We start from the raw sequence: 22,588 nt of genomic DNA on the forward strand, positions 1-22,588 counted from the left end.
CCCGGCGGCTCGGGAAGCACAGGGTTACCAGAGGAGGTCCAAGACCACCCCAACAGCCCCCTCTTCGCCACGCATGAGAGAGGAGTGAAAATAATGGAGAACCAGCCCTAAGCACACCGCACTTGGTATTCCCAGTACTAACCAGGACCGAACCTGCTTAGCTTCCGAGATCGGACGAGATCGGGCGTGTACAGGTTGGTATGGCCGTAAGCCATTATGATAGTGCAGAGTACAACATGTACCCAACAAAGGGTCTCCATAACGCCTAACCCTGTGAGACCCGGGCCGACCCGGCATTATTCCCCCCGAAAAAAGCACAAGTCCCTCAGGGTACCAGAACAGCAGATCTGCATCCCCAGCGGACAACGGTTTAACTGACCTGGACCAGCGCGACCAGACCAGTCCCGTGCCCTAACCAAGCCGACATGCCCACTCCAGAAGAGGGGGTAGGTATGCGTGTCGATCTAAAACATGAAAAGAGGGCGCCACCCAGACGGTCCCATTTGTACCGCGCTCAGTGGCCCACCCCAAGGGCGTGAGACCCCTCTACCTATGTTCTGATCTATTCCGTTAACATCCCCCAGATATGAACGATAATTCATCGAGACAACCTAGTAAACTGGCGCTCGGAAGAGACAAAACTCCATCCATCCCAGACCCAAACACATCAATGGATAGTCTAGCAAGACACCAAACATTGTTCCTCCAAGTCGCCTGGGAGAACGACACGGAGCCGTCGTGCTTCATGTTCCTTCCTCTTTTTATTTAAAAAAGAAAGAAACACAGACTGACATGAATCCCACGTGACGCAGCTGAGGGTAAACATTGTTTCAATTTTGACATCCCACCACCCTCGCCACAGGGAGGAGACGGAAATCCCCAGAGAGACTTCCCACGCAAGCTGTATAGATTGAAAAGAATATATTGCAACATTGAGCTATGTAACACTTGGGTTAGGGCCCAATACACACTCAATAATCGAATTGAATCGAATACACACACAATAGAGCAGAACTCCTTTTTGAAGTTCTACTCACCTTGACAATCTGAGGAGGAGGCTCTGAAACTCTGAGGAGGCTCCCTCACAGGGAAGGAGAGTCCGAACTCACAGAAGGCACTTCTCCCCGAGGAGGAGCTTCGTGAGGAGGAGCTCTGACAACTCCCTGAAACAGATCCATAACATGGACCTGAACAACCCACGGAAGTCTTACCAACAGAGACGCGCTCAGTGACGTACTCTATGGCGGGGGATTTTCCGCGGTGCACACGCCCAATCTTCCTGGGCGTGGGACCAGGAAACCCCCCCCCCCCCCCCCCTCTTACCCTGTAACTTGCCGAACAGCAACATGACAGGAACCTTGAAGGACAGGAGGTTTTAACCCCTGACCAATCAGAAAAGGGGAGGAAAGGATTACCAGTTCACCCCTTTACGACCCCACACCCATGATACGATGTAATGACAAGTAGAGCATGACACAGTCATAGCCTGCTACATGAAGCATCGAACAGCCTCACATAGCTCATGTGCTAACCTGCTATCTGATTTTTACTAAGGAAAAAACACAGAACAGAGAGGGCCCCCTTTAAGAGCCCCGGTACCAAACTTACACATGTGCTTCTGTGGGCCAAACCTAACCCAGTTGTAGATCACAAGACACACACAACCCTTCATCACAAAAAAAAATGGCAAAAGTACACTCTTGCTACAGAGGAACGCCGTTTTTCATAACGAGAGAATACAGAATCCTCGATCCTGTATTGGCCACAGGCCTTGCTAAGCACACATGATAAGTGACCAAACAATCTTTTCTTTAGGAAAAAATAGTTTCTCAAGCGGAAAGCACAACCCCAGCAATTAAGCTGAGGGTTACATTGTATCCCCACAAACACAGTGACACAATATATTGTAAACAACATGTCTGAGAGGAGGGTGGGGAAGCCCCAGGGAAACCGGGGGGATCACCCCTCCTTCCTTACCCTTGACACAACCAAGTTGAACAGGTAACCCTGTTAATATGTGAACACACTGTTCATTGTCATTACAGGCTGAGAAAAGAATTCATTCCTCAATCACATGTCACTAAGCATAGTTTCATAGGTTAATTAACCCCCTTAGTTGTGAGTTCACGTTACATGAACACACATGTTCTCATCACAACTAACCAGATCATTTTTACACATGTAAACAACAACCCGATTTCTATGGAGAGAGAAGCTATACCAGTGACAAGACAATTCACACACAACACGCGTCGTATCCTCAATGTATTGCAGCAACACACGTTTTGGAAAACATCGTTATTACTAGGGATGCTCGATATTGGCTTTTTTACCGATACCGATATTCCGATATTGTCCAACTCTTAATTTCGATACCGATACCGATACCGATATCAACCGATACCGATATATGCAGGGTTTCCCCCCAAAAAAACTGAATAATTTCAGGTAATTAATAATTTCACTGGATGCATTCAAAAGGCTTTCTAAATGTAAGCATTATCTGTGCAAAATATGATAATTAAAAAAGTAAAAATTAACATTACATATCTCTTGTTGTTGAATTAAACCAACATGCATACTTTTGACAATAAATAAAATAAGAATTGGTTCTTACTTGCTTGCCTGGGTAAATAAAGGTTAAATAAATGTAAAAAAAAAAAAAAAAAAAAAAAAAAAAAATCTTTTCCCGATACCGATATTTTCCGATATCACATTTTACTGCCGATATCGGCCGATAATATCGGTCGGCCGGTAATATCGGACATCCCTAGTTATTACAAAACATTTAGAAGGGAAGGAAAGAAGAAGTGTTTAAAGTCCGGTCGGGACTCCTACCCTGAGTGCAGGCCAAGAGAACTGCAATCTGGCTAACGGGACACCGAAGTTGAACACAGAATCTCCTGTGTTGGCGACGAGGGTAACGTCGCTGCGCCACCCAGCCGCTACGTTTCTCCATGTTGACGCAGTCCTCGCTGGCAGGCCTCCCGGTGTAGGTTCGACTAACATCCTCTGTCAAAGATAACGTCGTAGTCAGAGTGTTTAAGGCATGTTATAGTCATAGAAACGTTCAACAGTGTAGCATTAAGCTAACAGCCGTCCGACTGATAGTAACAAGCTAACGTTTACTAGCTTGGTAAACACAGCGAGCTAGCGCCGCAGCTAACAGCTGACTGGCTAACACAGTAGGCCACAACTAGCACGCCAGCTAAGCAGCTATCCGACTGATAGCAACAAGCTAACGTTTACTAGCCTGGTAAACACAGCGAGCTAGTGCCGCAGCTAACAGCTGACTGGCTAACACAGTAGGCCACAACTAGCACGCCAGCTAAGCAGCTATCACCTGAACTGTACACAACGACATAACAAGCCACACTTCAGACAGGCCGCTCTCCAAGTCCCTCCCCTAAGAGGGAAAAGAAAAAGAATGTCAAACACAGTTTTCAACGGTGATCCAGACATACAGCGGGGCGAGCACAATTCCCATTTCGGGCTGCAGCCGACTTTGAGCATGGAACTCCCGATAAAGAAGATCCTATGCCCACATTTCCTCGTTAGGGTGTACTTTCATTTTTATGTGAAAGGTGGGGCCTGCACGGGACAGAGAAGCATCCGCTCGAGAATCCTGGGTTCACCAGGACCTGGTCGCGGCCCACTAGATTGACCATCATGGGCGTCAGACCAAGATCCTCCGACCGCCGTTTAAGCCGAGCAGAGGACCCCAGTCTGGAGTCGGCGTTTCGTAAAATTGTCAGCTAACCCCCACAGCATCAACAACAACCAGAGCTCGCAAGCAAAACAGTACGTACCCCACCCTGGAAACAACCGCTTCTCACAACAGTCGGTGCTTCCCACAGTCCAGCTGTATGGCCGGAGGGCAACCCCATCCAGCCGCAGCAAGGAGGACTGTAGCTGGGGAGCATGTCAGCGGCGTGAGCTCCTAATACGAAAAAGCCGTTGAAGGTCAGAATGATCATCATCTTCCAGACACTCCAGTAACGAAGACAATATCGCCGTATTTTCTCGAAATAGTGAGAGAGAAAATAAAGATATGATGTCAACCTCGTCAAGTGGGGATCTACTGAAGGCACTTCCTTGTGGTGAAAGTGAAGAAGGAGGCGAGTAGGTGACCACACACCTGCTTATGAAGGTAAGCGGATGGGGGTGTGGCCAGACGAATGTTGGGATGTAAAGGTACATGGTGGAATTTTTTATTCAGTGCATGTGCACAAAGTGAAGTACAGTGCAGATGATGCTGAGCGAAAGCCATAATGAAATAGAACCTCTGTCTCTGTCTCAACCGGTCCCATGGAACAGCTTCATACCGTCTTCTGTCTGGCCTGTGTAGCACTTGTGTCACTAACAGTAACAGCTGTTCGCCACGGGCACCGTTCTAGGTTCGAATGAGGAGAGGAGTAATATGCACAATTGAAAGAATAGTAGACCAGAGACAGAGTTAACAATGACTGGTTTATTAACTAAAAGCGCGCTAGCTAGACATACAGGCATACAGACGTAAAGTACTAGTTGTTTGAAGTATCCCTTTTAGATTATTTCGGTAACCTCTCCTTTAAGGAGGGTTAGTTTGATATCAAGTCCTAGATTGATTGGATCAACACATTAGGTTTGGTTCAAACGTCTCTGAGGTTATCTCTAGCTAAAAGCTAGGTTCAAGGTTGGATATCAATATCGATAAGAAACTCTGCTTTAAGAATCATTGTGAAATTGTTTGCAAGAAGGTTTCAAAATCGTTGGGCATTATAAAAAGGGTTAAAAAACAATTAAAAAAGAGCACATTACTAACTTTGTATTACAGTTTAATTTATCCTCACATCTTTTACTGCAATATAATTTGGGCCAGCACTTACCCATCTTACTTACAAACAATCCATAGAGCTCAGAAATCCTTTGTAAGAATTGCAACCAACTCTTCTTATTTAGCCCCAACCATACCATTATTTAAACAACTGCAACTACTCACAATTTATGAGGTCAACAAGTATCAAACAGGGGTTCTTATGTACAAAGTAATTGGTCTTCCTTTATCTTTGACTAATTTTTTTCAAACTTATTTTGAGTTTAATTCTCATTATCATGCACATCTCACAAGAAGAAATAAAGACTTACGCATTCCTTTCTGTAGGACCTCTGTTGCCAAATTCTCATTTGTTTATCAAGGTGCAGTGATGTGGAATGATATACAAAATCTAATAGAAACATGTTCCACTTTAAATATATTTAAAAGTAAGCTTGAAAAAGAACTACAGATCCTGTAGTCTATAGTATCCATGTGTATTTGTGTAAAGTATTTAAAAAAAGAAAAATTCCCAACATTATAATAGTTGTATAATGCTGTATTGTATGTATCTGTGTGTATGAGAGAGGGATATGCGCATGTGTTTGTGCATAATGTAAGGGGGGGGGGGGATTTTTTTGTGTGTAGTTATCCTATATAGGTTTAAGAGGGGAGGTCGCTTATAAGCCTGTGGGTTTTTTGACCTTTCCTGCACATTTTAACTGTTCTTCCTTTTACTTATTTTATTCCAGAATGTATGTTTGTAAGTGCGAATAACAATAAAAAATAAACAAAACAATATTGGATGTATCCTTTTATCATCAGTAAACTCTATCAGTTTATCATTAGTAAACACTATATCAGTTTATCATTTCAATAGGTAAATGTTTAAACATATTAATTTAAACCTTTAAATGTGCAGGGAATGCAAATACCTTATTAGGTGAAATGCTCCTTTAAACTCTTCCTTTGAAGGTGTAACACAACAAAAGTACCAATAGGAATATTCCAGGTTATGGGAATGCAAATACCTTATTAGGTGAAATTACCCTTTAAACCATCTTTCTTTACAGGAGAACCATCAGTGATTCAACTATAATCAATGTCATCAATGGGATTCAATTATCTTATTGGGTACATTGACCCTTTAACTCATCCTCTTTACAAGAGAACATCAGTATGTCACGATCGGGGCTCGAGCCTGCCAGATGAGGATCAATCAGCGCGGCTGCAAGGGATTACCTCATCAAGCGGGTCCTATATCAACTGGCAGATCCTGTCATCCAGTGTCGCAGTGTTAAACTGCTTTCCCAGGTACGACGTCTCGACCTGAAGCCCTGCTAACCCGCTCTTGTTGTTATCCCCTGTTCTAACCTCCCTCTCTTGTGCCCAAGGACTCCGTTCCAGCGTGCCCGTCTGGACCCCTGGTGCTGGACCCCTGGTGCTGGACTACGGAGTTCCTGCTCTCACCCCTGACACAGCCGGTGTCCACGTTCTCCCGCATTGCACAAGGAGTGCATCTGCTTCAAGACCATCCTCCTGCACTGCACAAGGAGTGCACCTGCTCAAAGAACATTCTCTCGTACTGCACAAGGAGTGCACCTGTGCTACCCCCCCCAAGAACATTCATCCCCGTCTGTTGTACATTCCTGCATGTGATTCTTGTCTGCTTGGGGGAACCAATTAAAACACCCTAAACCGCTCCATTCTCTCTGCTCCTGTGTTCGCTATTGGGCTCCGCAAGAACCCCTATCCTCACACAGTAGTTCAGGTATCTTACTGGCCGTATTTACCCTTTAATTCTCCCTTCTTATAGGAGAAATATCAATGGTTCAAGTATCTTACCAGTGGTTCAAGTATCTTACTGTCATAATCTGAACTATCTGGACACAGACAATACTCTGCCACCCTCTGGCGCTCTGTTTGCGGTACTGCAGGAGTGCCTACTCTGGAGATGATTGAATGTGTGTATTAATGTGTTCCCCTTGTATTTGTTATCGGTCCTGTGTGCTCCCCAGTATATTCAGATGTCTGCCTATTAGTCTAGTGTCCTTGTATTCATTGTATTATGTGTCCCTATTATCCCTGTTATTGTTAGTGTCTAGTCTTGTCCCCTCTGTGTATTCATGTTCCTCTCTTCCCCAGCTTTTCCTGTTTAGTAATCAGTGTGATTAGTCCTCCTATATATTCTGTGCTGTCCTGTTACTTCCCTGTCAGTTTGTAAACGTATCTTGTGTCGTCCGTTGTTGTCAGAACATTATTATACCATTGTGGTTGTGATTCAGCACCCTTCCGTGTTGTCTCTAATTCGTACCCTTTGTTATATAATCATTATCTGCCAGCTTAGGCTGTGGTACTCATCTTTATTGTTTTGTTGTTGTAGTTGTACTCCAAAGAAGTGAAGTAAAGCCTCTTCTCAACTACACCCCGCTTGTGTCCTGCCTCTCTCTCATTCCTGTATTGCGTCTGGGTCCACACACCAACAACCAGATTCTTACAGAACAAACCGACCATAAATTGGACCCAGCAAGCAGGACGAGGGAGAACTGGCACAACCTCCTCCACCGGCCCCACTTCCAGCGCGACCGCCGCGGCCAGCGCCGTCTCTACCTCAGAATGACACAACCAGACCTGGATTCAGCGGACTACGGGAGAGACCAAGCGAACGACGTATTGCTCACCATGGAGTGCTTCTTCCAGGGAGATTTCTGCTCTTCATCCACGTGGGAGAGGATGCAGCTACACGCGCTGCTCTCCGGTGCAAGCGAGACGTGCGGCGCAGAGCAAGCTCCACTGCTCGCGGAATACGACCGCCTGCTGGGAATGGTTATTCGTGCGCTCTGGTCCCCTGCTCCCAACGAAGCCATGGCTACCAGCACGCCTTCCTCCACAAGTAAGGTCTCTACTGCCACCGCAGCAGTTAGCGTAGGTCGCGCAGCCTTCACTGCCCAGGCCGTTAGCCCAGCCGTTAGCATAGCCGTTAGCCTAGGCTCCCCAGCTGGTACTGCTAACCCCGGCTCCGTTAACCCAGTCCATGCTACTAGCACAGCCGTTAGCCTAGCTTCCACAGCTAGTGCTGCTAGCGTAGCTCACGCTGTGCGTAGATCTCGGAGAGCTGGTAGTGCTAGAAAGGCTAGCTTAGCCCCACCTGCCAGACCACCGGTGGTTAGCACCTCAGCTAGTCCCACTAGCATAGGCCCCGCGGTCCTCACTGCCCCGGCAGCTAGCACAAGCCCAGTAGCTAGTACTGTCCCTGTAGCAGTTAGCACCTCAGCTAGTCTTACTAGCATAGGCCCCGCGGTCCTCACTGCCCCGGCAGCTAGCACAAGCCCAGTAGCTAGTACGGCCCCTGTAGCAGTTAGCACCTCAGCTAGTCTTACTAGCATAGGCCCTGCGGCCCTCACTGCCCCGGCAGCTAGCACAAGCCCAGTAGCTAGTACTGTCCCGGTAGCAGTTAGCACCTCAGCTAGTCCTACTAGCATAGGCCCTGCGGCCCTCACTGTCCCGGTAGCTAGCACAAGCCCAGTAGCTAGTACGGCCCCTGTAGCAGTTAGCACCACAGCTAGTCTTACTAGCATAGGCCCCGCGGCCCTCACTGCCCCGGCAGCTAGCACAAGCCCAGTAACTAGTACTGTCCCTGTAGCAGTTAGCACCTCAGCTAGTCCTACTAGCATAGGCCCCGTGGCCCTCACTGCTCCGGCAGCTAGCACAAGCCCAGTAGCTAGTACTGCTTCTGCAGCAGTTAGCCTAGGCTCCGCAGCCTTCACTGCCCAGGCTGTTAACACTGCCCAGACAGCCAGCTCAGGCCCTATATCTAACAAGGCCTCTGATGCTGGGACAGCCCCGTCGGCCGGCAAGGCCCCTGTGGTTAGCTTAGCCCCTGTAGCCAATGTAGCTTTGGCAGCTACCCCCTTAGCTCTCTCAACAGACACAGGCCCCATAGCTAACAAAGCCTCCGATGCTGGGACCGCCTTGTCGGCCAGCAAGGCCCCTGTGGTTAGCCTAGCTCCCGTAGCTTGCACTGCTAGCAGAACCTCTGCCCCCACAGCTAAGTCAAGGTTTTATTCTGTTAGGAGGCTCAGGGTAGGCTTGTTCTCTACCACTAGCTTACTCCCTCCTGCTACTGCTAGCGAGGCTTATGCAACTGGCAGAACATTTGGTGATAGAGCAGCCTCTGCAGTAGCTACCTACCTAGCTGCCCTCGCGTGCACAGGCCCTATAGCTAACGTAGCCCCAGATGCTGGGACCGCCCCTTCGGCCGGCATGGCCGCCGTGGTTAGCACAGCCCCTGCCGCTAGTGTAGCCTTGGTAGGTACCACCTCAGTCCAGTCCGCTAGAGCCTCGTCTGCTAGCGTAGCATGCACTTCTAGCAGGTCTCAGAAGGCTAGCAAAGCTAAGAAGACTAGCATAGTCCTTCCTGCTAGTGTAGCATCTACAGCTAGCACATCCCCCACTGCTAGCAGACTCTCTGCAGCTAGTACTGCTCCTGCACTTAGCTCAGCCCCTGCTAGAGTACTCCAGGTTGCCTATGTAGCCTCTACCACCAGCATGTATCCCACTGCTAGGACTGCCTCTTCAGCTAGCAAGGTCAGTTTCCCCACTGCTAGGACTGCCCCTTCAGCTAGCAAGGTCAGTCTCCCCGCTGCTAGGACTGCCCCTTCGGCTAGCAAGGTCAGTCTCCCCGCTGCTAGGACTGCCTCTTCAGCTAGCAAGGTCAGTTTCCCCGCTGCTAGGACTGCCCCTTCAGCTAGCAAGGTCAGTCTCCCCACTGCTAGGACTGCCCCGTCAGCTAGCAAGGTCAGTTTCCCGGAAGCCGCCCCGTCAGCTAACCCCTCTGTCTCGTCCGCTAGAGCCCCTGCTGCTAGCCACCTAGTCCTGTCCGCTAGAGTCCCTACTGCTAGCGCCTTAGCCCCGCCGGCTGGTGTAACCCTAGCAGCTAGCACAGGCCCGGCAGCTAGCATATCCCAGGTAGCTAACCCAGTTTCTACTGCCAGTTTAGCCCCTGTTAGAGCAACTCTAGCTGCCCCTGTTCCTCCTCCGGCTCCCGGGGAGACCCCGACGTCTGGTCCGGGTCATGCTCCTGTCCCCGGGGAGTCTCCTGCCTCCGGCTCCTCGTCTGGTCCAGCCCGACGCCGTGGTCCACGCCGTGGTCAACGCCGTGGTCTGCACCGAGGTCGATCTGCACCTGGAGAGGCGTCTGGTCCAGCCCTGCGCCGTGGTCAATGCCGAGGTCTGCACCGAGGTCGATCTGCACCTGGAGAGTCGTCTGGTCCAGCCCTGCGCCGTGGTCTACGCCGTGGTCTACGCCGTGGTCAACGCCGAGGTCTGCACCGAGGTCGATCTGCACCTGGAGAGTCGTCTGGTCCAGTCCTGCACCGTGGTCGACGCTGTGGTCAACGCCGAGGTCTGCACTGGGGTCAATCTGCACCTGGAGAGTTGTCTGGTCCAGTCCTGCACCGTGGTCAACGCCGTGGTCTGCACCAAGGTCAACGCCGGGAGGGGCTCCCATCCGGGGCCCCGCGCCCGGTCCCAAGATCTCCACCTGGAGTGGTCCCCGTCCGGGGTCCTGCTCTGGGGTCGTCGCCTCCGCTCTTCATCTCCGGGCACCCTCGTTCGGTCCCGGGGTCTGCACCCGGAGTGGTCCCCGTCCGGGGTCCTGCTCTGGAGTTGTTGCCCTTGCCCCTTTGTTCCGGGCCTCCTCACCGGGCCCCTGCCCCAGTGCCTGGCCTCCGCCGTTGGGCTCCTGTCCCTGTCTCCAGCCCCCCTCACCGGGCCCCTGTCCCCATCTCCGGCCCCCCTCGCCGGGTCCCTGTCCCCGTCTCCAGCCTCCCTCTCCGGGCCTCTGTCCCTGTCTCCAGCCTCCCTCACCGGGCCCCTGTCCCCGTCTACAGCCCCCCTCACCGGGCCCCTGTCCCTGTCTCCAGCCTCCCTCACCGGGCCCCTGTCCCCGTCTCCAGCCCTCCTCACCGGGTCCCTGTCCCCGTCTCCAGCCTCCCTCACCGGTCCTCTGTCCCCGTCTCCAGCCCCCCTCTCCAGTCCTCTGTCCCCGTCTCCAGCCTCCCTCACCGGGCCCCTGTCCCCGTCTCCAGCCCCCCTCACCGGGCCCCTGTCCCCATCTCTAGCCCCCCTCACTGGTCCTCTGTCCCCGTCTCCAGCCCCCCTCTCCGGGCCTCTGTCCCTGTCTCTAGCCCGCCTCTCCGGGCCTCTGTCTCTGTCCCCCTCTCCAGTGCCCCTGGTCCCGTGTCCTGTGCGCCCTTCTCCAGGCTTCCCTCTGGTCCTGTTCCCCGGCCCCCCGGCTCCAGTTTTCCGTGTCCTCGTCCCCAGTTTTTTCCGGGGTCTCTGCCCTTTGCCCTGCCTGTCTCTGGACGGTCTTATGGGTCGTCTGGGAGCCTCCCCTTCAGGGGGGGGTACTGTCATAATCTGAACTATCTGGACACAGACAATACTCTGCCACCCTCTGGCGCTCTGTTTGCGGTACTGCAGGAGTGCCTACTCTGGAGATGATTGAATGTGTGTATTAATGTGTTCCCCTTGTATTTGTTATCGGTCCTGTGTGCTCCCCAGTATATTCAGATGTCTGCCTATTAGTCTAGTGTCCTTGTATTCATTGTATTATGTGTCCCTATTATCCCTGTTATTGTTAGTGTCTAGTCTTGTCCCCTCTGTGTATTCATGTTCCTCTCTTCCCCAGCTGTTCCTGTTTAGTAATCAGTGTGATTAGTCCTCCTATATATTCTGTGCTGTCCTGTTACTTCCCTGTCGGTTTGTAAACGTATCTTGTGTCGTCCGTTGTTGTCAGAACATTATTATACCATTGTGGTTGTGATTCAGCACCCTTCCGTGTTGTCTCTAATTCGTACCCTTTGTTATATAATCATTATATGCCAGCTTAGGCTGTGGTACTCGTCTTTATTGTTTTGTTGTTGTAGTTGTACACCAAAGAAGTGAAGTAAAGCCTCTTCACAACTACACCCCGCTTGTGTCCTGCCTCTCTCTCATTCCTGTATTGCGCCTGGGTCCACACACCAACAACCAGATTCTTACATACTGGGTGTATTTACCCTTTAAGTCTCCCTTCTTATAGGAGAATATCAGTACCCATATATCAAATTAAATCAAATCAAATACAAAACACAATATCAAAATAACAAAAGGTGAACGGGATCGAAGCCCTTGGAATGTCCTTGTATTCTCGTTCAATCAGTTCGTGTATCAGAAAAGGATATAGGTCAGTTCAATCCGTGGAAGTTCTTATTATTCAAGTTCAATCAGTTCAATTCTACCGGACTGTTGAGGTAACAGGAGTTGAGCAACAGGGGTATTCTGCAGACCTGTGCCACTGCTGCTGATGTGAATACTGCAGCACTTCCAAGCACCCCCTGTTTGATAATTCAAGGTAATGTAATGTTCAGGGATGAGCTTATGTGTTCCTTTGCATCGAGGGGGAAAATCTGACAGAAGGCAGTTTGTGATACGGCACACATATGACGCTTATAAATAATATCCTGAGCTGGCATGTCTCCATTCCATCTGCGCTTGTAACTGGAGGGCTAGGAGTTGCTTTGTCCTTTAGCCGGATTTTCCTATCTGCACAGGGACTCTTTTACAGGCTGATAAGTATAGCCTATACCAGGGGTAGGCAATTATTTTTCCCAGGGGGCCAAATGAGCAACTGACATTTTTTTGGAGGGCCGGGCCAAAATTCCGAACTCAATTATGCATAATATATTTTATTTCTATATAAAAAGCAGTAAATGGCATTGTTTTGACCACTGGTAAGAGTGTATGTTATTATTTGGCAATTAAAAGGTGAGGTTAGCTTTCAAAAATATAATTTATTCAAATGTGTACGAACTGTGTTGATCGGTATCAAACTGCATTTGATCATCTAATATATGCATTTATGGCTATATCTCACGTTCTATGAAATACAGCAGAAAACGATAAAACATATTTATACTCTAGACGGTATTTTAGTATGAATGTGTGAATGAAAAAGTAAAACGTTCCTACATCCTGAACGATAGATAATTGATGTTGAATGGGCCATAGTAATGTCAATTTAGCAATACAATTTAAAAAGTTATAGCCCTGCAAAGAAGGTGAACATCTCCATAGACAAATAGCGCTGGCAGAAAGGGTACAACGATGGATACAATCTCCGGCAGAGAATGGGTTAACAAAGAGAGGCAGAGTTGATTTAGCAAAAGAATTATATATATATATATATATATATATATATATGCATTTTTCTTTTTCTTTTTAATAATCGATTTTTTTTTCCATATTCGAATCCCATGCCCATCGAACGAAGCTTCGAAGTATTTAAGACAGCCCTAGTTCTGTGTCATGTCCTTGCAGGAATGTATACCTATCCACAATAACGCATGATGGGGTATCTGTTCATTTCAGGTGACACAATGCAGCCTTCTGGATGGATGCTATCCATCGAGGGAGAAGTTGTCATGGGCCCACACCCATTATTTTTGCATGGGGTAGCTGCTTTATTCACCAGCTACTATGTCTTCAACCTGGAGTATCCTTCCGTTGGATCATCCACACTGGAGTTCATCCAAAGGTATTTTAACACTGAACACATGATCAATGTCATCAGTAAGACTTATCATGCAAAGACTATCTGGCTATTAAGTCCATGCCTACAGAGGCCATAAAGTAGATTAAATGCTTTGAGTATGAAGCCTGGAACCAACTATGTGAATTGGGACCACACCATCACTTGATGTTGCTGCTATCTTGTTAAGAAATTGACATAATGGTTTAATTCACATTATAGTATGGCTTCAAAATTCGGATAAGTAAACATTATGTTAGAGGTACCATGAGGCACTCTGCTAGGCTAAACTAATCTTTTTATTGTGAGGATGATCCAACAAGTTTGAACTAGTAGCAGTCTTCATCAGGGTGTGGTGTGGGAAAAAACACAGGTGAGCACCTTGATAAATGCTGAGTCTATTTAAAACTGAAACGTATCTTTGCTTATTAACAGGTGCTTCTTGGGCATCAACCCGGAGAAAGGCTCCAGGGCAAAGAAGCGAAACGCCATCAACCCTCAAGTGACCACCCTTCTTCGTAAGCTCATAGACTTTGAATGGTCTGCATAGACAATCGTCCTTCTCCTGTCGTCCCCTGACGTGAACACCCTTCTTTGTAAGTAAGCTCATAGACTTTGAATGGTCTGCAAAGACAATTGTCCTTCTCCTGTCGTCCCCTGATATGAACACCCTTCTTCAGAAGCTCATAGACTTTGAATGGTCTGCAAAGACAATTGTCATGCTCCTGTCGTCCCCTCACGTGAACACCCTTCTTCGGAAGCTCATAGACTTTGAATGCTCTGCAAAGACAATTGTCATGCTCCTGTCGTCCCTGCGCCTCTTTTGTTCTTTTGAGTGCCTCTTTTGTTCTTTTGAGTGAGTGCATGAAAAGTGTATTCATTAGTTCCATTTTCAGGTAAGACCTGGAAGTACTAGTTTCATGGCGACAGTGGCTCGGGAGGTAGAGCAGTCGTCTGGCAATCCGGAGATTCCCGCTCCTCCCCGGGCAGCGTGTCGATGTGTCCTTGAGCAAGACACTTAACCCCTACTTGCTCCCGATGAGCAGGTTGGCACCTTGCATGGTTGCCGCTGCCGTCGGTGTGTGAATGGGTAAAATGTGCACAAATTGTAAAAAAAAAAGAAAAGAAAAAAAGCAGCCATTTACCATTTTACTTACGAATATGATTATTTTGTCTTTTGACAATAAAATCCCATAATTAACTCTGAAGAACTGGCGAAACGCTCGTTGTACAAGCCGCATCAGTCAGCTACAGATACAGCACTCAAAACTCAAACCTCTCATGCCTCTCTACCACTCTCTACCACTCCTCTATTGTTCTTGACCGGGCCAGATTTCACACCTCCACTTCCTCCCACAGGCTGGGCAGATTTTCATCTTACATTTTTATTCGTCCCAAATGTCCCAGCCCCATCAGATTTCTTAGCTTTTTTCACTGTTTACTTATCATGCATTGCAACACTAATATATGGTCAGTACCCCAAGTCAGACTGCCCATATAAAAATTATTTTGGGGGTCTGAGGGCAGTAGCCCCCGACCCCCTCCCTGGGGAAGCACTTAAGTTAACTACCCTCCCTTTGTTCCCCCAGCCAACACCCCCGGAAAATTAACACCTGAGTAGACTTAAGTGGCACACAAGCAGCAACAAGCAGCAGACAAGCAGCAGAATTGGTTTGATTTTTGAGCGCTGCGTCTGTAAAGCCGTTTTGAGCAGTGTCGACCAGCAGTTTATAAAATAATATTTCAAATGTTTATTAGCAACGCCGAGCTTTCAAACCATTGCGTTTCTCTGTCCGAAACTCTCGTGCAACTGTGTACCTTTGAATTTTCTCTGCGATACTTGTACAACAAGCGTTTCGCAGGGGACCAGTTCTTCAGAGTTAATATGGGATTTTCCTATGGAATGTGAATGGGTAAAATGTGCACAAATTGTAGTCAGCTAAAGCCGTTTAGAGCAGTGTTGACCAGCAGTTTATAAAATAATATTTCAAATGTTTATTAGCAACGCCAAGCTTTCAAACCATTGCGTTTCTCTGTCCGAAACTCTCGTGCAACTGTGTACCTTTGAATTTTCTCTGCGATACTTGTACAACGAGCGTTTCGCAGATGACCAGTTCTTCAGAGTTAATATGGGATTTTCCTATGGGTAAAATGTGCACAAATTGTAAAAAGAAAAAAGAAAGAAAACAGCCATTTACCATTTCAAGAATAAGAATATAATTCTTTGTAATATAATTCTGTCTTTTGACAATAAAATCCCATAATTAACTCTGAAGAACTGGCGAAACGCTCGTTGTACAAGGCGCATCAGTCAGCTAAAGCCGGTTTGAGCAGTGTTGAACAACAGTTTATAAAATAATATTTCAAATGTTTATTAGCAACGCCGAGATTTCAAACCATTGCGTTTCTCTGTCCGAAACTCTCGTGCAACTGTTAGTACCTTTGAATTTTCTCTGCGATACTTGTACAACGAGCGTTTCGCAGAGGACCAGTTCTTCAGAGTTAATATGGGATTTTCCTATGGGTAAAATGTGCAAAAAAAAACAGAAAAAAACAGCCATTTACCATTTCAAGAATAAGAATATAATTCTTTGTAATATAATTCTGTCTTTTGACAATAAAATCCCATAATTAACTCTGAAGAACTGGCGAAACGCTCGTTGTACAAGGCGCATCAGTCAGCTAAAGCCATTTTGAGCAGTGTTCACCAGCAGTTTATAAAATAATATTTCAAATGTATATTAGCAACGCCGAGCTTTCAAACCATTGCGTTTCTCTGTCCGAAACTCTCGTGCAAATGTGAGTACCTTTGAATTTTCTCTGCGATACTTGTACAACAAGCGAGATTTTCCTATGGGTAAAATGTGCACAAATATATATATAAAAAAAAATAAAAAAAAAACAGCCATTTACCATTTCAAGAATAAGAATATAATTCTTTGTAATTCTTTGTAATATAATTCTTTGTAATAATTCTGTCTTTTGAGAATAAATGCCATTTCATGGCTTACCTCATTTGTGCGTTTGGACTGTTGTTTTTAATGTACAATAGCCTACGTGCATTTTTGAAGTCCAGTTCCAGTATACTTCCTGGCAGAAGCTCACACTTTGGTTTCCTGTCGTGATTAATCACGTCATCCAATAGTATTTGACAGGAAACTATTGTATGAGCTTGCTCCAGAAGTATACTGGAGCTGGGGACTATACAGTTATGCATGTCTACCATTGTAAATTGACAGTTATTTTGCCAAATTATTTATAATTATATAATATAATTATTATTATTATTCAATTATTTTGTTTGCAAGTCTGAAAAGAAATGCAAAAGACTTGCCAACAAAATAATTGAAAAATAATAATAATTATATTATATAATTTGGCAAAATAACAGTCAATTTACAATGATAGACATGCATAACTGTATAGTCCCCAGCTCCAGTACACTTCTGGAGGAAGCTCATACAATAGTTTCATGTCAAATACTATTGGATGACGTGATTAATCACGACAGGAAACCAAAGTGTGAGCTTCAGGAAGTGTACTGGAGCTGGACTACAAAAATATATGTAGGCTATTGTAAATACACAATACATTGTTGTAATATATATACAACAAAATAATGTGATATCACAGTAATTTCTTACAATTTGATGTTGTGAAGTCACAATATATTGTTGTAATATATATACAACAAAATAATGTGATATCACAGTAATTTCTTACAATTTGATGTTGTGAAGTCACAATACATTGTTGTAATATAAATACAACAAAATAATGTGATATCACAGTAATTTCTTACAATTTGATGTTGTGAAGTTACAATACATTGTTGTAATATATATACAACAAAATAATGTGATATTACAGTACATTTCTTACAATTTGATGTTGTGAAGTCACAATACACTGTTGTAATATATATACAACTAAATAATGTGATATCACAGTAATTTATTACAGTATGAAGTTGTGAAATTACAACAATGTATTGTACTACCAGTACTGTGACATTACAACACATTGCTGTGAAGCCATTCACAGTAAATTGTTGTAAATTTTACTGTAAAAGTCATGAAAAATATTGCCAGTAATTTATTGTAACTTTACGGTGAAAAATCGTACAGTGCAGGCATTGGCAATGCCAGGCATTCTCTGATTGGATTTCAAGCCTGTCAATCATTCAATCCCCGTTCGTGAATGGCAAGAGCAATAATGCACGGACCGGGCTTAGATGACATTAATAGCCTATTTTGATTGGCTATTATATTCATAAGGTCAGCCTGTGCAGGGAAAGTTGCACCTGAGTGATTGACAGCTAGCCATTACTGCAGTGAGCACTGCAGGCCTGATCAGAGAGCTCAGAGCTGTCACTTGGCCATTTTTGAAGATTTCATTTTACAGAGGAAAACTGTTCTAAAAAAAAAATATATATATATATATATATATATATATATATATATATATATATATACACATATATATATATGTGTAAATTAATAATAATTATGAATTATGAGTGAATTTGTGCTTCACGTGTTGTCATTGAATAACCTCCATACCATAACTTACCCCTTACCATAGGCAATGAAACTGACAAGAGTGTGAACCCTGGAGCAGCATATCCGATGAAAACACAAATGTGCAAAATGGCACTTTTGCTTATAGACTTTGATCTGTTTTCTATACTTTGAAAATCCATTGGTCTTTTTATATTTTTAGGAAGTGTTTATAATGTGTTACAAGAAGAGTGTTTGTGTCTATTGGCTGACAGACATACACACAGACACGCGCACGTGCACACACACACACACACACACACACATACACACACACACACACACACACACACACACACACACACACACACACACACACACACACACACACACACACACACACACACACACACACACACACACACACACACACGCTAGTAGCTTCAAGAGAGCATGAATGAGCATGAAGAGGGAAATGGGTAGACTTCCTCTAATCTTTATACATGATACAGCAGCGTCTGAGGAGAGCAAGCAGAGATGAATTCTGAGAAAAGGAACTATGGCGATTTGCTCTTATTTATGGCTATAAATATGTACACATATAGCCTGCCATGGGACATGGGATACAGTAAATACAGTAAATCCTCTAATATTGGACGGGTCTTGTATTTACCTCAGCTGCAAAGAGCACCAGGCCTTTATTAGAGAGAGGCTTATATAAGAGGCAGGCCTTAATTTCACAATCTGGCCAATTGTAATTGTGAAACTGTGGTGGATTAACGTAATTCACACACTGAAGTTGGAACTGTCTATAGGTTGCGGGGTCCGGGGACAATCGACTTGATAACATGCAGTAGCTTTAGCTAACGCTATCATAGCCATCATGATATGTGTTAAAGTTAGAGGTTATATGTAGGATTGCTAGTAACTGTCTAACTATGCATAACTGTTTCCACTAGAGGGCGCTATAGGCGGAGCCGCTAATGCTACCGCCAGGTAGCATTAGAAGAAACAATCCCCACTACCACAATTAGAGTTTACCCAAATCAAAAACCCTGGGTAGACAAATCCGTCCGTGAAGCTCTGAAAGCGCGCACCAAAGCATACAACGACGGCCTAGTGGCAGGCAACATGAATGACCACAAGGTGGCGCGATACAACGTAAGGAGGACAGTGACAGAGGCCAAACGGCGCTACAGGGATAAAATTGAACTCCAGTTTGAACAGGCTGACTCCAGAGCTATGTGGCAGGGGCTCAAAACGATGACAGACTACAAAGGCACCTCCCTCAAACTGAACAGTGACATCTCCTTAGCAAATGACCTCAATACCTTCTATGCGAGGTTTGATGCTGGTAATAACAACACCAGCCCACAAGCCACGGCAATGGGGGGGGGGGGGGTCTGCTGCTGATGGAGACTCAGTGTTCAGGGTAACAGAGCATGAGGTGAGGCGGACCTTTAAAAAAGTGAATATCAGGAAGGCAGCAGGACCGGACGGCATCCCCGGCCGCGTCCTAAAAGTCTGTGCCGACCAACTGGCCCCGGTATTCACTGACATATTTAACCTGTCCTTAGAACAGGCTGTCATCCCCACCTGCCTGAAGAAGTCCACTATTATCCCTGTACCCAAAAAATCCAAGCCTGCTTGCCTCAACGACTACCGCCCTGTAGCTCTCACCTCCATAGCCATGAAGTGCTTTGAGAAGCTAGTAAAGGGCTACATCTGCTCCTCCCTCCCCATCAACATGGACCCCCTGCAATTTGCATACCGCCCCAACAGGTCCACGGAGGACGCCATAGCCCATGTGCTGCACACAGCAGCATCACACCTGGACAAGAGGAAGGGGAACTATGTGAGAATGCTATTCATCGACTACAGCTCGGCATTCAATACCATAGTCCCCTCCATACTCATAGCCAAGCTCAGGGACCTGGGCTTGAACTATGACCTCTGCCAGTGGGTCTTGGACTTCCTGACGGGCAGACCCCAGGTGGTGAGAGCAGGCAACTGCACCTCCTCATCCATCACCCTCAACATAGGGGCCCCCCAGGGCTGTGTTCTGAGTCCCCTCCTCTACTCCCTGTACACACACGACTGTGTGGCTCAGCGGAGTAGCAACACAATCATCAAATTTGCTGACGACACAGTGGTGGTGGGCCTGATCTCTGCCAACGACGAGACGGCCTACCTGGAAGAGGTCAAGGTCCTGGCGGGATGGTGCCAGGAAAACAGCCTCTCCCTGAACGTCAGCAAAACAAAGGAGATGATTGCAGACTTCAGGAGGTCGGGGGTCAAGGACTACAGCCCCCTCAGCATCGACGGGGCACCGGTTGAGAGAGTCAACAGCTTTAAGACTTGACATGGACCACACACATTGACAGTGTTGTGAAGAAGGCACGACAACGCCTCTACTTTCTCAGGCGCCTAAGGAAGTTCCAAGTCAGTCAGAAGATCCTTAAGAACTTCTACTCATGTACAATAGAGAGCATCCTGACTGGCAACATCACCTCCTGGTTTGGGAATAGCACTGCACAAGACCGAAGCAGACTACAAAGAGTGACACGTTCAGCCGAACGCACAATTGGAGGGGGGCTCCCCACCCTCCAGAACATTTACAACAAGCGGTGCAGGGGCAAGGCTAAGAGAATCATTAAAGACTCCAGTCACCCGAACAACTGCCTCTTTGAACTGCTGCGGTCAGGCAAGCGATACCGGAGTCTCAAGGCGAGCACAGAAATACTCAGAAGAAGCTTCTATCCCCAGGCCATCAGCCTGCTAAACGAACAATGAACACTACACAACAACAACCATCAAACGCACATAGCACACACATCCACACGCACACACTCACTTTAAACAAACACACTGTAGCACCCACTCCACACACTTTATAGCACACACTCACTTTAAACAAACACACTGTAGCACCCACTCCCCACACTTTATATTTATTGATGAAGGATTGCACTACAACTCGTACACCTTACTGTAAATTGTACCTAAATTGTACCTCATCCCATTTCTGCTTTGCACTATATAGTATTGTACATTAGTACACTGCATAGTATTGTATATTATATGGTAACTCAGTTACGTCTATTCTGCATCGAACATTGTACATATGTCTATACTGAACACTGTGACCTCATTTTCTACTTCTAATTTACATGCTATACTATGTTATTTGATACTATCTTGTCTAGCACAGTCTCTGGAGCGTAACAGTAAGAAGCATTTTGTATGAAAGTATTCTGTACTTCTGTATGACAACTATTAAAGAAACTTGAAACTTGGAACTAGAGGGTATTTAAGGAGATGTCTCCTCCCCCTCTATCTCTTCCCCATCTACCTCTCACGGAGAGGAGACCTCATGTGCTGCTGTACTATGAACCAATGTTAATAATAAACCACGCCGATTAAGGGCTCAAGGTAGAAACCATGCCTCATGAGTATATTATTGTCGCCCCATAGCCAATTCTGTAAACAGGTTATGGGCCCAGATCATGCAGGGGCGAAATAATAAGGGTAGCAAGTTTAGCTGAAGTATAGGCTAGTTTAGCGCCGGGAGCACTGCGTGGCTAAAGGCTATACCAACAGAGCAAAAGCTACGCCTACCATCAAAAAGGAGGATGGCGACCAAGGGAAGGAGCAAATGGCCCTCATTCAATGGAAAGGCAGAGGACTATGAGCTCTGGGAAGAGCGCATGTTATGCTGCATGCACGGTGTGGGACTGAAGACGATGATCTTGACGGCCCCCACGGGAGACCTGATGGCGGAAGCACAAGCCCTGGACGACAAGAGTAATGCAGATGCATACTGTGAGTTAGCACCACTGCTCGACGACACAAGCTTGGGGCTGATATTCCGCGACACTAAAGACAAAGGCCGAGAAAGCCTGGGAGTGTTGAGAGAACATTATATCGGGCAAGGAAGACCCCGAGTCGTGGCCCTCTACATAACACTAACAGCACTGAAGAAGGGGCACACAGAGACTGTGACCGAATACGTCATCAGAGCTGAGCAGATCATTACGGCATTGAAGCGTGCAGGAGAAGCACCAAGCGATGGGCTAATGATGGCGATGGTGATGAGGGGACTACCGGAGCTGTACAAACCGTTCACACTCCTGGTAACACACGGTTCAGCGGACATGACGCTGGGAAAGTTCAAGGCCAAGTTACGAAATTTCGAGGCCTCAGAAGATATCCACCCAGCCGCCGCGGAGGCGGGAGAGAGGGTGCTGACGGCCCGAGTAAGCAACGGTCCAGTAAGCAACAAGTCCATAGGAGGCTTTAGATATGTACATTCTTTTACAGATGTGTGCACAGGGGCAGTGTTTGTTTACTTTCTCAAAGCAAAGAGTGACACACTCCAGGCCAAGGAGAAATTCCTGGCAGACATAGCCCCTTATGGTAACATAAGATGCTTGAGGTCCGACAACGGAACCGAGTTCACAAACAGAGAGTTCCAATCACTGTTGAGAAGGAACAAGATAAGACACGAGACGTCATGTCCATATTCCCCACACCAGAACGGAGTGGCAGAGAGGGAATGGCGCACTCTTTTCGAAATGGCTAGGTGTAAGCTAGTAGACAGTAACTTACCTAAGAGTCTATGGCATTATGCGGTGCAAGAAGCCGCTTACACCAGAAACAGGTGCTTTAATAAGCACACGGGCACCACCCCGTATACAGCACTGACAGGAAAGAAGTGTAATC

Source organism: Notolepis coatsorum, assembly GCF_963971535.1.
Source record: "Notolepis coatsorum genome assembly, chromosome: 9".
In the NCBI taxonomy this organism is placed as follows: Eukaryota; Metazoa; Chordata; class Actinopteri; order Aulopiformes; family Paralepididae; genus Notolepis; species Notolepis coatsorum.